Raw genomic sequence first — 14,740 nt, 5'->3', positions numbered from 1 at the left:
AAATGATGTGGTCTGAGGTTGCTATTAGCCCAGCTGTGGGGGATGGTTTTGTTTAAATCTGACTGCTATGTGGTTAGGTCTACGGAAAATAGATGGAATAAAGGGACAGCAAATAAAAATAAGGTAAGAAGTTGAGATTGTTTTGGCTTGCTACTTATGAAAGACACAGAAATCTTGTCATAGTCTGTATTGTTACACAAATGAACAGTAAATGGCTTCATTTTCCCCCTTAATTTGTTCATAAGTAGCTAACTTGCCTTCTGTGTGCGTATTGTATGAACTTTGCCTGCAAATAAGAGTCAATCCCAGAGAGTACTGGTGAGAATTTTAACAACAATTAACAGTTTTCAGTTGCAATTGAATAATCTTCCATTGTATGTATTTTAGGACTACATACTGAACTACTGAAATGCAAGAGACAGCTTCACAATACACACTTATATAAAAAAATCCTTCATATTGAAACAGTCTTACACACCAGTATTGTTTTATTTCTGAATTCCTCAGAAACGAATTGAAGACAGTGGTATTCTATTGACCTCTAAGCACTGAGCAAGAGGAAAGAATAATATTCTATGTTGTCTCATCCAAAGTTGCTGCATTTCCTCCACTTATTGCACACAAAAGGGGAGTATAAAATAAATCCCTTGGGAGTGCCATCCACGCCCTTATTTCAGGTAATATGCACATGTCTGATGGCAGGCAGGGACAGAGGAAGGGGAATGGAAGCGAGGAGGTGAAGGAGACGTACAGAATTGTCAAAGCTGCTTTTTTCTTGAAATACTTGCTAAATTGGTGGAAACCAAGAAATGGGAAATTTGATAAATAAATATATATATTGGTTTCAAATAGTTGGCATCTGGATTACATATATATCTATTTGTTCTCAACCACAATTAACAATATGTGTTAATAAATCCAGAAGTAGTTTGACTTCGAACAGAGTTCTTATGTAAATTTCTCACTAAATTTTTTTCTACTTTACCCACTAAATGGAAGTAGCATAGAGGGTTTCGTGTTGCACCTAGAAATATCTCATGGGCTATAATATGTTCTCAGTCTTTTTTTTTTCCTTGACATTCTAGTGATTTACATTGCAGCCCCAGTGGCTTATAGTCTTGGCTCCTGATTTTTTTCTCCAGAATATTATGCATAGTAGAATTGGTCTCTTCAATTATTTTAAAGATTTTTCCTTTCCTTATTTTCTTCCAGTGTTGTTTATTGGATTAGAAACTTTCCAGCAAAACTGTTTTAAATATTATTGCCATTGTTATTAGTTTCTATAATGTGTTCCAGCTATTAACAACAAGTGCTTTACAACATTTTTTTAAAAAGTATGAAATGTATAAAAAAATAGAATGGTAAAATAATACAGTGAAGCTTGAAATCAGGACCAAACATGAAAGGAATAATGAAAGAGCTCAAGATTGAGCAGTTCATGAAATTATACTATAGAATATGCTTAGTATACCTCCAAAGCCACCAATTTCCATTTTATATTATTTCTCATAAATATTGTAGGGCAGTAATCTGATTGAAAGCCTCTGAAAGATCAAGTAGCAGGATTTTTAAAAAGTTAAGATCCCTATTTTAAGTTGTCTCCTAGTGACTACATGAAAACAAACATATTGTTAATAATAAGGAAGAGAGCCAGTTTGGTTTAGTGGTTAAGACACCAAATTAGAAATTGGGAGATGGTAAATTCTAGTCTCACCTTAGTCACAAAGCAACTGGGTGATCTTGGGCCACTCACTCACTCTCAGACCTAGGAAGAAACACTTCTGAAATCTCGACAGAATTTGTCCATGCACCAAACCTGCTAGGTGACCTTGGGCCCATCACTTTCTCTTACTCTTAGAACAAGGCAATGGCAAATTACATCCAAAACCTTGCCAAGAAAACTGAAGGGACTTGTCCAGGCAATGGTCAGGAGTCAACACTGACTTGAAAACACACCTTCCTTCACCCCAAAATAAGGAAGAAGTTTAATTTTTTGATTACCTAATCTACAGTCATGACATTTCCTAATTTTTCTCACATCCAGGTGCCAACCAAGTCTGACTCTTCTTACTCTTTTGGGATCAGCCAACATTGTTAAAGGCTGCCACTTGTTATAGAAAAGGTTATAATGCCTAAAAGCCTACCCACATTTTCTTTGGAGTAACACCTGTCATGGAAACCAGCTTGAATATTATTTGTATTTCAAACACGTTTCCTGTTAACAGAACATGCTCATTCGTGGTTGCTGAGTTGGTTTGAATGACATACTGGACTACAGATTATCCACATGAGGGTAGGTCTGAAGGATATGCTAGGTTAATTTTGATTTATAAGAACTTAGCCATTAGAATGTTTTAGACAAGCTTTACACATCCCTCCTCTTTACAATATGGTATAATTTAGAGACCCACTCAATGAGCTATCTTCTTCAACCTGGATTACAACAGACATGGTATTTTAGATATATATGATCATTCACAATTTGCAGATATGGCCATGCAAATTAGGAACTTGGGAAACTTTGGTTCCAGGTGTTATAGAAGGCACAAGGTTGAGGCAAACTGCCAAAGCGATACTGCATAAAATAACTGAGGGACAGCATTTTCTTTTCATGTGTAAAGATTGTTATATACGAAGTCTTGTTCCAAAACTTTTTCTGTCAGACTACCTTAGTTCAACTTTAAATAGACCTGGCTTCAATAGATTGTGAGGAAGAAATGGCATACTTCTGAGATCAACCATGTGACTCTGTAGGAATCAAGTTCCCGTAGCTTGCTCTTTTCAGCCAACCCAGTTATTCATTCTGCCTACAAATCTAACTTGACAGGTATTGATCTTCTTGAGCCTGGAATGACATTTATTACGAAATTTACAAGCAACACAATACATTTAGATTGGCATTTGTGTACTTTTGCTTCAGTTTTGCTTTTAAGCTTTTCGAATTGTTTGATTTTATGAAACTACTTTGAAGATGACAGGGCAAGCATAGAAAAAAAAACATAATAATCACCTTATTCTTTCCAAAACTACATTTTAAAAACTTCTTTAAGACGTTTAAATGGGGGAGGGAACTTTTATAAAAGTTTAGGCCTTTATTATACTACTGTTCTTGAGAAACCCCCTACGGATTAAAATAAAAGTAGAAGCATAAAAAGTAAATGCTTCTGGAACTTGGGTTAGTAAAAAAACAAAACACACAGCAAGAGCTTTTGAGGCTGAAAATTAACTAAAAAGGCCTATTAAAAAGTAAGTTGGATTGAACTCGGTAGAGAGGATATTAGGATTGCAAATTAAAATAAATTAATATCTTGCTGCAAGCATTTGAGAAACTTATTTTTTAGATTTAGGTTTTTCTTAACAAAGATGTTTCTATACTTCAATTTTTTTTAAAGAGGTAATTTTATTTAAACTTCTAATATTTCTTCAAAAATTAATAATTGGATGCTTGCCTTTGAGCCTATCATGTAAAAAAAGTATTACTTTCCTTAAAATGTTTAGATGGCTTTGAGAGATGTTGGACTTGGCTGAATAGAGAAATGTTTGATATGGTTGGACTTTCCAAAACAGTGTATTCCATAAGAAAGACGACCAAGGAATGAATATCGCTCTCCCTGCTCACTTTTTTAAAAATGCATATATATGGATAGATGTGTATGTATGCATATGTGTGTGTATACATCTCTGTCTCTCTCTCTCTCTCTCTCTGTTTGTGTGTGTGTCTGTGTCTGTGTGTCACCAGGCCTTTCGTAAGGATTACTCAACCATTGTAATTTAGGTTCATTTCTTTTTCTTTCCACCCAGTTTGTTATTTTGCCATTTCTGCTTTGGTTTGGGCTCTTTTTTGTGGGGGAGGGGTTGAGGGATACTTGTTTTATTGTCTTATTTATCTTTTAAATCATTTGTATGCTGCCCAGAGTTGTTAGGAGTTGGGTGGGACATAATTTTTTATATATAAAATATGTGCAGTTTTGGAGAAGTATAGCAAGGCTGAAAGAAAAACAAGAGAGGATCTGGGAAATCAAGGCCAAAGTGGTCCCAGTGATGATAGGAGCACACAGGCTGTGATTCCTAAACTGGGAGAGTGGCTCCAATAGATCCCAGGAACATCAAAACTCTGTGCTAGGAACAGCTGCTGGCAACAGATAAGTTACTGCACAAAAAACATCACACTCCCAGGCGTTTGATTGAGGAAACCACCCACTGGGTTGAGAAGGGAATTTTTTAAAACTTATATACATATTGACGCAATTGAGGTTATTAAATCTTGAGGGCCATGATTTGTTGTTTGGCTGGCATGCATATTTGTTGTATGATAAGAAGGTAGATACTGTGTTTAGGATGCATATTTTAAGACAGGCATTGCTGAGAGTCTGGAAGAAGTATAGACATAAGCTAAGCAGCAAGATACCATTGTGGGCAATTCCAAAACACGCAATAGAAAATATACATGCTGGTTTCAAACATGATGTGACTACGTACAAGGAAATTTTAAGTTTGGAAAGGAACGTTTGGTGTTTGAAATCATATAGCCTCTTGCGAGAAGAGAAGGTTGTTCAAACTTGGTTTCAATATATTCAATTACAGGCCAGGTGGAAAGAAGACCAGAAAAACGGATTTACAATGACTGATGAAAATTTGACAAAGCAGATTAGAAATCAGGGACCAGCACATATTAAACGGATATATCTTGCATTGATAGAGATTGACTCGGAAACAGAGCTTGTTAAGGATTGTATGATTAAATGGGCCCAAAACATCCAGGAAGTTATTACAATGGACACGTGGGAAAAGATTTGGGTGAGAAACGTAAAATTTACTCAAGCTCAAAATCTAAGAGAGAACTTTTACAAAATGTTTTATAGATGGCATTTAGATCCTAAAAAGCTTGCAAGTATGTATCCGAATTATCAGCCTAAATGTTGGAGGTGTGGTGATGAGGATGCAACATATTTTCACATATGGTGGACATGTAAGAAGGTTAAGGCTTTTTGGATAAAAATCTGGTGGAATATGCAGAAGATTTCCGACCTGGCAGAGATGGCGAAGATTTCGGCCTATTTGAAAGATCATTCGCAAGAACGTTATATTATGGAATGGAGAAAATGGATTGAGTTTATCCAGAACAAGTATAGGGTCAAGAAGAGTCTTCTTTCGTTTCTCTTTCTTTTTTTTATTCTAGTTTTTTATATATATTTAATATTGGTAAGGTGTGTTTTATCCTATATAAGCTAGAGAGTGATGGATTTTAGAACTTATAGTTGTTAGTATATGGTTGTTTATGATTGCTTTTTTATACATATATACCTTGTATTTAGCTCTGGGAAGTCGGGGGGGGAGGGGGGGTGGAGGGAGGGGGGGAGGGAGGGAGGTTGGGGGGAGGTAGGGGGGGTATAGGGAGGGGGAAGGGGGGTTTTTTAAAGGAAAACTGTATTTTAAAACTTTTCAATAAAAAAAACATATACATATAATTATTTTTATCTTTATATTTTATAAAGTAATTGAACTACATTAACAAGGAAAATAGTACTAAAACAATTATATTCACTATAGCCTCCACCACTAGGGGGATGCTGTTTGCAGTTGTGCAAAGTCATCCTTTCTGAGAGTTTAAATTTTAATTAAGAAAAACTTATATACGATCTTTGCTAGAAACATAGGTTAGGATACAATTCTTTGCACATTCTTTTATGACCTGAGGATTCATCAGCAGGAAAAAAAAATAGAACATTGTGTGGACAGAATAGTGTTGGTTTTTTTGTTATTTCATACTTCTCAGATTTAGCCAGGTCAGCCATATTGCCTGAGCTTTGGTTCAAATTGACCTCATTCATTTTTTCCTTCCATTATTCTTTAACATAAAATTACTTTTCCTTCCTTCTAATAATTGATGCAAAATATGAGCCTTGGTGGAGCAGTGGGCTAATGCCTCCTTAAGTAACACCAGCTGCCTGCAATTAGTGCAGGTTCGCATCCCACCAGGCTCAAGGTTGACTCAGCCTTCCATCCTTCCGAGGTAGGTAAAATGAGGACCCAGATTGTTGGGGGCAATTAAGCTGACTTTGTAATAATGCCGCTTGGTGTGTGTGTGTGTGTGAAAGCCCTAATAAGCAGGCATATACATAGAATGAAGGCTACTGCTAAGCTTGTAAGCCGCCCTGAGTCTTCGGAGAAGGGCGGGATATAAATGGAATTAAAATAAATAAATAAAATAAAATAAATAAAATATGATCTTGGAGGATGTTTTCAAGCATTTTACCAAGGCTTTAGAACTTTAAATGAACAGTTAAGCCGTTAATGGCAAACATGCATTTACCTGCTATACTAAGATAAACGGAACATTGAAATGCTGAGCATATAAAAAGAAGTTCTTTTTGTTCTTCAGATAGGATTAATTATATAAAGGACAAGTTAAAGAAAACTACTGGTCAGGAAGAAATGAGAATAAATCCCCAATGCACTATGTGAACTATAACTGAATTCAAATAATCACACAGATATTTTTATCTGTTTATTAAATAGTTCCATAGAATGTCTGACTCCTATAGATGCCAAGTTCTTTGCATAATAAAAATAAGTCAGAATAATAAAATAGGTTGATGTGGGATTCCAGCCATGCAAGGCTCTTTGCTTCCTTTCAACTTTGAGGGCAAGACTGTCTTTTCCGGTTCTCCAACCTTAGAATTGGCACACATAGAAGCATAGTTACACAACAGTGTTCTTTTTCAGAAATAAAGAGAGGAAATATCTTCTATATAACTATGACCCAACCATTATTTTTAAAAGCACTACACATGATCAGCACATTGTTGTACTTCATATTAGTATACACTGATTTTGATGTACCTCAGAATGTTCAAGGACAGTTTTTGCATTTTGATTGTAGCCATATAGAAATCAAGTGAATTAAGACAATACGTATGGGAAAAAATGTATGATTTTGTTGATATTTTCTCTATTTTTAACATGTAGTTAACTGTAATGTTGTAGTCCAGAGGTAGGCAACCTTGGCTCTTTTATAACTCGTGGACTTCGACTCCCAGAATTCCTGAGCCAGCCAAGCTGGCTCAGGAATTATGGGAGTTGAAGTCCACGAGTCGTAAAAGAGCCAAGGTTGCCTACCCCTGTTGTAGTCACATCTGTAATAGGGACAGCAGTATAAATCAAATAAACAGAATAAAAGAATAATAATAGAGTTGGAATGGATCTCGAAGGCCTTCTAGTCCAACCGCCTGCTCAAGCAGGAGACCCATACCATTCCAGACAAGTGGCTGTCCAGTGTCTTCTTGAAAGCCTCCATTGATGGAGCACCCACAACCTCTGAAGGCAAGCCATTCTACTGGTGGGTTGTTCTCACTGTTAGGAAGTTTCTCCTTAGTTCTAGGTTGCATTTTCCCTGTAAATGCAAATGCATTTTTACTGTACCAAATGTACTAACATGTATTAGAACTATCTGTAACTCTGTTTATCTCTGAACACATTAGCATCAGCAGAAATTTAATCTAAAGCTAGAGAGGTTTAAGGAGATGGTACAATACCAGCTCCATGTAAAATAAATGCAAAGAGGGTATTTTTTTTAGAGAAAGAGGAGATATTTATATTTATTTCGTACATAGATCGCCATTAAGATGAAGTCCTGGTAAAATGCATCAGGGAAATTCAAACAAAAAGCAGGTAGAGCAGTTATACTAGTAGAAATTTTAGGATAAATTATAAGGTATATAATTATATACCGGTAAGTTAAATTTAATGTTACAAAGGTTCTGGGCTGATGCAGAAGTAAAGATGGAAATGAGGTTCTGCCACATATAAATCAAGCACTGTGGCAGCTTAAAACAGAAGACAACATCCAAGGTAAACAAATATTCTCTCAGATGATCCTCTTCAAACATCAAGCGTAGCATTTCTTCAGAAAGCACAGCCTGTTATGTCCACCCTCCTGAATTTCTGGAAAAAGCACATCCTGCTCACTTTGTAGTAATCCTAACCACAAAAGTGTTCTTTGTTTTTCCCTCTCAGAAAAGTAATAATGGTGAATGTCACTTGCTGGCTCTCATTCCAAAACTGAGAAATTCATAGCAATTGAAACAAGAGCCAAGTAAACGTCTATGATTTTGTCAAAAAAAACACAACAACCCACCATTGATTCAACTAGTTGGTGGTATGCCTAGATTAAACAGCCAGTAAGAGTAAGCAACACTTAAGACATACTTTGCATTTGACATGCCATTAGAACCACTGAAAAGAAGGAGGTGCTAGACAATCCTACCTTCAGTTGAAGAAACGGAAAAAATTGGGTGAGTTTGTTACAGTTATAAAAATGTTCCTTTTCAGCAGTGCTTATGCCCATGCTCCTTTGTTGCTTACTTTAGACAAAATCTCAAAAGATACAGATTTAGCCCATTTTAAAGAACTACCCTAGTGAGAGCACAATGTCTATTTCTCATTGCTTCTGTCTGATCAGGACCTTGAGATATTCATGATTTTGTGCTATCATTTATTGCATCCATCCTACTTGTGGCTGAACTTTAGAACAAATTGTGGTGATTGCCACTGCTATCTTTGTTAGTGTTACTATAATGTGTTTTATGTAATTTTATTGCATTGCAAGTCTTTTCTTCAAAAAAGTTTTTTTTAATAATAATGACAAGTTTATTGTTGACTTATCTGATCTACCTACTGCTGCAGATCATAAACAGCAAAGAATATAGGGCCAGTTGCTGGGCAGTGAAGCAAAGAATAAACTTCTTGCTATTCCTAAGTACAGCATAAAATGGTAATGTGTACAACATTAACAAAAGCTGATACTGATATTTCCTGACAGTTAGAACAATTAATCAGTGGTACAACCTGCCTTCAGAGGCTGTGAATGCTCCAAAACTGGAAGTTTTTAACTAGAAACTGGGCAGCCATTTGTTTGAAATGGTATAGGGTTTCCTGCAGGGGGTTGGACTAGATGACCTCCAAGGTCCCCTCCAACTTTATTACTATTACTATTAATTGACTCTTGGTTCAGAAGACTAGTTACTGTAATATTTCTTCATTAGTTTGCTCATGTAACTATCCTAACTTGCTAAATTCTATATGCTTCTCCTTGGATATCATTTCTGATGAGTGTTAGTTTGGACTGATCTTGTTTCAGCTTTTCATTTTATGTTGATATAGTTCTGTATTATGTGCGCTGTCAGGACCCACCCCAATCCACATCTTAGGAAATAAGAACTCTTGGAGCCAGGTTTGTCCAAAAAGAAAAGTTTACTAGGATGAGATCGGTTGTGGCAATACAAGACGAGATCTGACATTGAGTTACATTTCAGTCCGATATAAACATTCCCGTTTCAGCCCCCTCCTCTCAATCCATTTGGTCAGGCTCACATCATTTACTTAGGTGTCAGGCCCTTCCGTGGGAAAGGGAAATCTTGTGTTTATTGTTATTGCTTCTTCCTTTCCATTGCAAATGGAGATGCATCCCAGATCTCTCTCTCCCCCTGTTCCCTCCAGATCAAAAGCTTTCCTGGTCTTTGAAAACAGCCTACTGCAATCTGAATAACCATCCTCTTCCCCCCCCCCCTCAGAGAGATGGCAGAATCCCCAGAATAAGCACGATATTCTAACCATACATTTATGAAATGTGATATAAATGGATTCTGACACAGCTAGTTCTGATTGTGGTAAAATTCTTCACAAGCAGGATTCAAGTTAGCCAATATGAGATTCCAGACATATACCATATATGACCTAGCCTTCTAAAATACATGCTTCTCCTAAAGCCTTTGTTCCTCTGGTGATATATTTATCAAAGCTAGAAAAAACTTGTCTGTCACAGTAATCAACTGCTGTTAAGATTCCAAGAGTACTTGACTTTTGCATGTAATGCCTATCATCATAGTGGCTTTTTAAGTGTGCTAGCAAAAGGTAGCACACGATTCATTTGCACATAGTTTAAATAACATTTTAATCACTTCAATCTCCTTTTATAATTATTAGAGAAGGTTCTCCCAAAGTGGAAATTGTTATTATCGACATTTATATAACCACATTATTTGAGTTCCCAAAGAAATTGTTAGATTTTCTCAGGACTCACAACTATTCAGCACATGTCTATTGCCATGGGAATCAGATTTAATCTATTTTTTTGTGCAAAATAAAATTATTCTATTTTGCTAGAATTGTGCAGCCAATTAAACAGTTTATATTTCCTTGTTCTCTTCTATTTATATTTTTTCTACTGAAAATGTTCATTTGATAACATGAAATATATGTGTTTGATTTCAAATTGGAGTCAGATATATGGACTGAGATGATTGCAATGGCTTTTACATATTTGTTAAGTATTATCTTGACAATTTTCATAGATCTCCATATTCTGAATCTTTTATATGTATTCATGCATTGGCATTGGCATCCTTCAGTCTCGAGAGACTATGGTATAATTTTATATGTAATACAGGGATATTGGTTACATTATTTAGCTTTTAATCCAGTATCCTGAATGATATAAAAATTATGAGCTGCAATTTTAAATTCTTTGTGTGCAGTGGCAGCTGCAGACAATTTTACACTCCTCAACTATCTCCTTATTAAAGCAATGGCCAGTGCTGTCAGTTCTGACAATTCTTATCACCTTAGTGAAAAATAGAAATGGGAAAGTCAAATTACTTAATACCTGCCATTTCTTAGCTGCTGTTTTATAGTTTGAAGACTAGGTTTTATGAACAAAAAGAAATGAAATTTACAAAAGGATTATTCTTAGTATTTCTAGAACAAGTATCAGTCAGTGAATTGCTATTATGCAAAATGGCTTTTAGACACCATGAGAAAGTATTTGTGAGAACATTATTTTAGAAGCAGAGTACTATAGGCATCATTTATACTAAGATAAAGCCAAAACCTTGGCAGGTCCATACCCTGCCAGGGCTTTGGCAGGTATTTTAGGCTAGGGCTTTTCAACCTTTTCACCCACTTTTAGGATATGGAAACATCCGAGTACCACCAGTTGCCTAGCAAGGTGTCAAAAAAAAAGGGAAAAAGTGATGAAGTACAGGTAGTCCTCAACTCACAACAGTTCGCTTCGTGACAGCTTGAAGTTACAATGGCACTGAAAAAAGTGCCCCCCAAGCCACAGCCAAGCAAGACACCTGCCTGCCCGCCCGGCAGAGGTTTTCCTCCTGTCTGAGGTTTTCATTGTTGTGAGCATTTCTGTTGAGGATTGGCAGCGGGGGTGGGGTGGAGAGGTGTTTGGTTTTTATTCCCTCCCCTCTGCTGGGTGGTTGCAGCAGGTTTTGGTCACTTCACATGACCCTGGAACACTATGACCATCATAAACATGAATCAGTTGCCAAGCATCCGAGTACCTGATACTAGTTGATCATTATTCAGACTTTAGGGAAATTGAACTTTTTCCTGACTTGTCTGCTGAAACTACCATTAAGAGATGAAAGAGTCAGTTTGCACATCATGGCCAACCAGATAAAGTGATCTCTGATAATGGCCCTCAGTTTGCAAGTCTACAATTTAGGAAATTTGCTACTAAGTGGGAATTTGAGCATGTGACGTCCTCACCACGTCATCCACAAGCTAATGGCAAAGCTGAATCAGCTGTAAAGATTGTTAAGAATGTATGCAAGACAGCACAAAGTGATGGTGAAGACCCATGGAAGGCCATTCTACATTGGAGAAATACTCTAACGGAGGGCATGCATAGTAGTCTGGCAAAGAGACTGATATCAAGGAGACTAAAAACTTCTTTACCAGTGGCAAATAAGATGCTTGAGCCATCTGTGATACAAGCTGTCTCAGAAAAGTTATGGCTTAAGAGACAAGTATTCAAGGCAAGATATGAGAAATGAGCCAGAGATTTGCTAGAATTGAATATTGGGGAATGAGTCCATATGAAATCGCTGCCTGGAGATCAAACAAGTTGCTGGAAAATGGGTATCTGTTTACAACAGGTGGCACTACGCTTCTATCTAATGGACGTTGATAGAATTCTTTATCATCATAATCATGTGGATCTGGTGTGGCTCAGTAGCCTGACTCACAGCCTGACTCTTCATATCCAGTGGACAGGTCTGACTCACCTGGTATTACTGGGCCACACTTACCCACTGGCAATAGGGAATGCACAGTAATGATGCCCCAGACCAATGCTGATAACAGTCCTGAGTGAGCCAGTATACCTGACTGCAGTCAAAGGCAGAATGTCCCAGTAAGTAGTGAAAAGAGCTAAAAACCTCAGCAAGTTCAGAGAAACTCTTAGTACAAAGAGGGGCAGTCTTCACCTGTAGTGGCAGACGTTCGCAACCACCCAACAGACTCAACTTATAGGAAGTGTTATTACTGGCTCTCATGCAAAATTTCATAATGTTGTTTGGTTATCATGAAAAGGGGAAGATGTTATGGGTGTTCTGTTTACCTTATATGCTGCTCTATCATTCATTTCTAATGTATTTGTTTCTTGTGTCATATTGCTACTCTGTCATTTATCTCTATTATTCCTGTGATACATTTCCTGTTCCTGTTGTACACTCTCTCATTCTCTCTCTCTCTCTCTCTCTCTCTCTCTCAGAAAGATGGCTGTGGCACAGCGAGGGCTTGTATTTACTGACTCTACATGAAACAGTCCTGTGCTTTGTGTGTTGTTCCTATTTTAATTTAGTTTACTGTAGTTTAGTTTATTATCAAATATTATATCTTTATTTAGAGACACTCATCTCACTTTCAGAGCAACTCTTTATTACCAACCTGGAGAAAGGGGCTGAAAGGATGATTATCAGTTTAGCAATTGATGCAAAACTAGGAAGTGCGGCTAATACTCTGGAGGAGAAAGGTGTTTATAATATTTTTATTAAAGTTTGTCATGAGATAAAATATAAATAAAAAGAAAGATTGAAAAAAGATACAGAAGGAAAAGGAAAAAGGAACAAAAATAGTGACTTCTGACTTTGTCCAGTGCAGTGGCACAGAAGAAAAATTGCAAGCTTAACCTTTTACTTTAGATTTATTATTATTTCAAACTATTTCCATGACTTCAAATACATTGTCTGCTAATGAATATGTTATTGCCATAAACTGTTGTTGATATATGGAAAATTAATATGTTAAAGAGTGTATGATTCATGGGGCAAAGAACTCTGGTGATAATATAATGATTGATTAATGGGAAAATTCAAGGGTTCTTTGCCCCTTGAATCATACAATGTTTAACATACTCATTTTCCATATTTCAACAATAGTTTATAAATCTTGGCAATAATATATTCACCACTATTGCAAATAATATCTTCATCGTTAGCACACAATGTATTTTCAAACTCATTCTTTGAAGACTGAAAGCCATGGCTTTTCTTATCTATATTAAATCTTTATTTTAATTATAGTGATGTGAGCCAGTGACAAACAAGTTCCAATTCCAATTCTTCTTTCAGCTTCAAGTTAGGTTCACTTTGAATAAAAAACATTTCACCAAAGGTCCAAAATTTATTGTCATTTTCTTAAAAAAAGGCTTCTTGTTATAGAAATTCTGCCCAACAAACATAGTTGCAATTTACCCCGCCTTAATAAATCCTTTTTAATATTCCAAACAGTCAAAATTATTCTGAAATAACTTGGAGTTTATATTAGTATCACTCCAACTTCTTCTCCACCTTAAAACCTGAATTACTCATCAAAATCTCATGATCTTGTATAGTCATATTCTTAAGCAACATTTTTGGTTTTAGTTTATTTATTTTAAAACCAGCTAAGGTGCCAAAGTCATTCAGCATTTTCATTAGGAATTCCATTCCATTCTTTGGACATTGTAAAACGGGTTCCCAACCCCTGGTCCATGGACCAGTACGGGCTGCGACATGCCAGCAACCAGTCTGCACAAACAAAGCCCCATTTGTGGGATGCATACAAGCCACGCCCCCTCTGGTCTGTGGAAAAAGCTTTCTCCACAGAACTGTCTCTGGTGCCCAAAAGGTTGGGGACTTCTGTTGTAAAATTAAAAAAAAGAATATTCAAAAAGATCAAGATTAACTTGTGCAATGTACCAAAGCAACCAAATTGAATTTAATAAGAGAAATGTTTAGTGTTGCACGTGGCAAGTAAAACTGCAGGGCACAAATTGGGAGGAAAGCCTGTCTTAGGATTAGTACATATGAAAATTAACTATGCATTCAAGTAGACCACAAGGTCAATATCAACATCAATAGTGTGACACAGATACTAAAAAGATAAATGCTGTTTTAGTATGTATTAATAAGTGTCTAACCTTTAACTGGGCAAAATAGTGCATCACAGAGCAAAACGAGGGTAACTGAAATGAGCTAATTTATGGAATACCCATTGCTCCAATGGGAATGAAATTTCAGCACCACTGACTGCTGCCTCTTTGGCATTAGCACCACACTGCCATGGTTAAGTTTCTCATTTACAAATCAATGAGGAAACTCGAGAAAGTCAACGAAGATCAAGATCATGTGATTGCAATTGATGGAGGGAGTGTATTGGCTTCCAACTTCCTTCCTGGGAAGCTCCCAGGGTGTACATGGGGAACCTTGTAAGAAAGGTCGCAAGTTGGTTGGGTAAGTCTCTCCAACCTACATACTCTCCACCAATCCCTTTGCACTTGTGCCATGTTGGTCAGATGCATTCACGTGATCCTTTTTTTAAACTGTCCCTGACAGTTTCCCACAACTCAGTGCAGAAGTTGGCAAGGACTCTAAACTGTTCTGAGGTGAACAGTTTGTTAACATTG

General features: G+C 36.7%; 1 protein-coding gene across 3 annotated transcripts in view; it reads left to right on the top strand.

The window, feature by feature from the left end:
• Positions 1-719: 719 nt before the first annotated feature.
• Positions 720-14,740, top strand: part of MME (membrane metalloendopeptidase) — a 124,262-nt gene continuing 110,241 nt past the window's right edge. Inside the window, exon 1 of one of the 3 annotated variants that reach the window (XM_083363650.1) lies at positions 720-747. The gene's annotated coding sequence lies outside the window, so the exon portion shown is untranslated. Of the gene's footprint in view, positions 748-8,166; positions 8,295-14,740 lie in introns of those variants that run through there. The other 2 variants (XM_083363649.1, XM_083363651.1) reach the window with 2 other exon arrangements.

The sequence above is a fragment of the Vipera ursinii genome (assembly GCF_947247035.1).
Source record: "Vipera ursinii genome assembly, chromosome: 5".
Lineage (NCBI taxonomy): Eukaryota > Metazoa > Chordata > Lepidosauria > Squamata > Viperidae > Vipera > Vipera ursinii.
The sequence above is the reverse complement of the archived record's forward strand: the minus strand, read 5'-3'. Positions and strand labels throughout refer to the sequence as shown.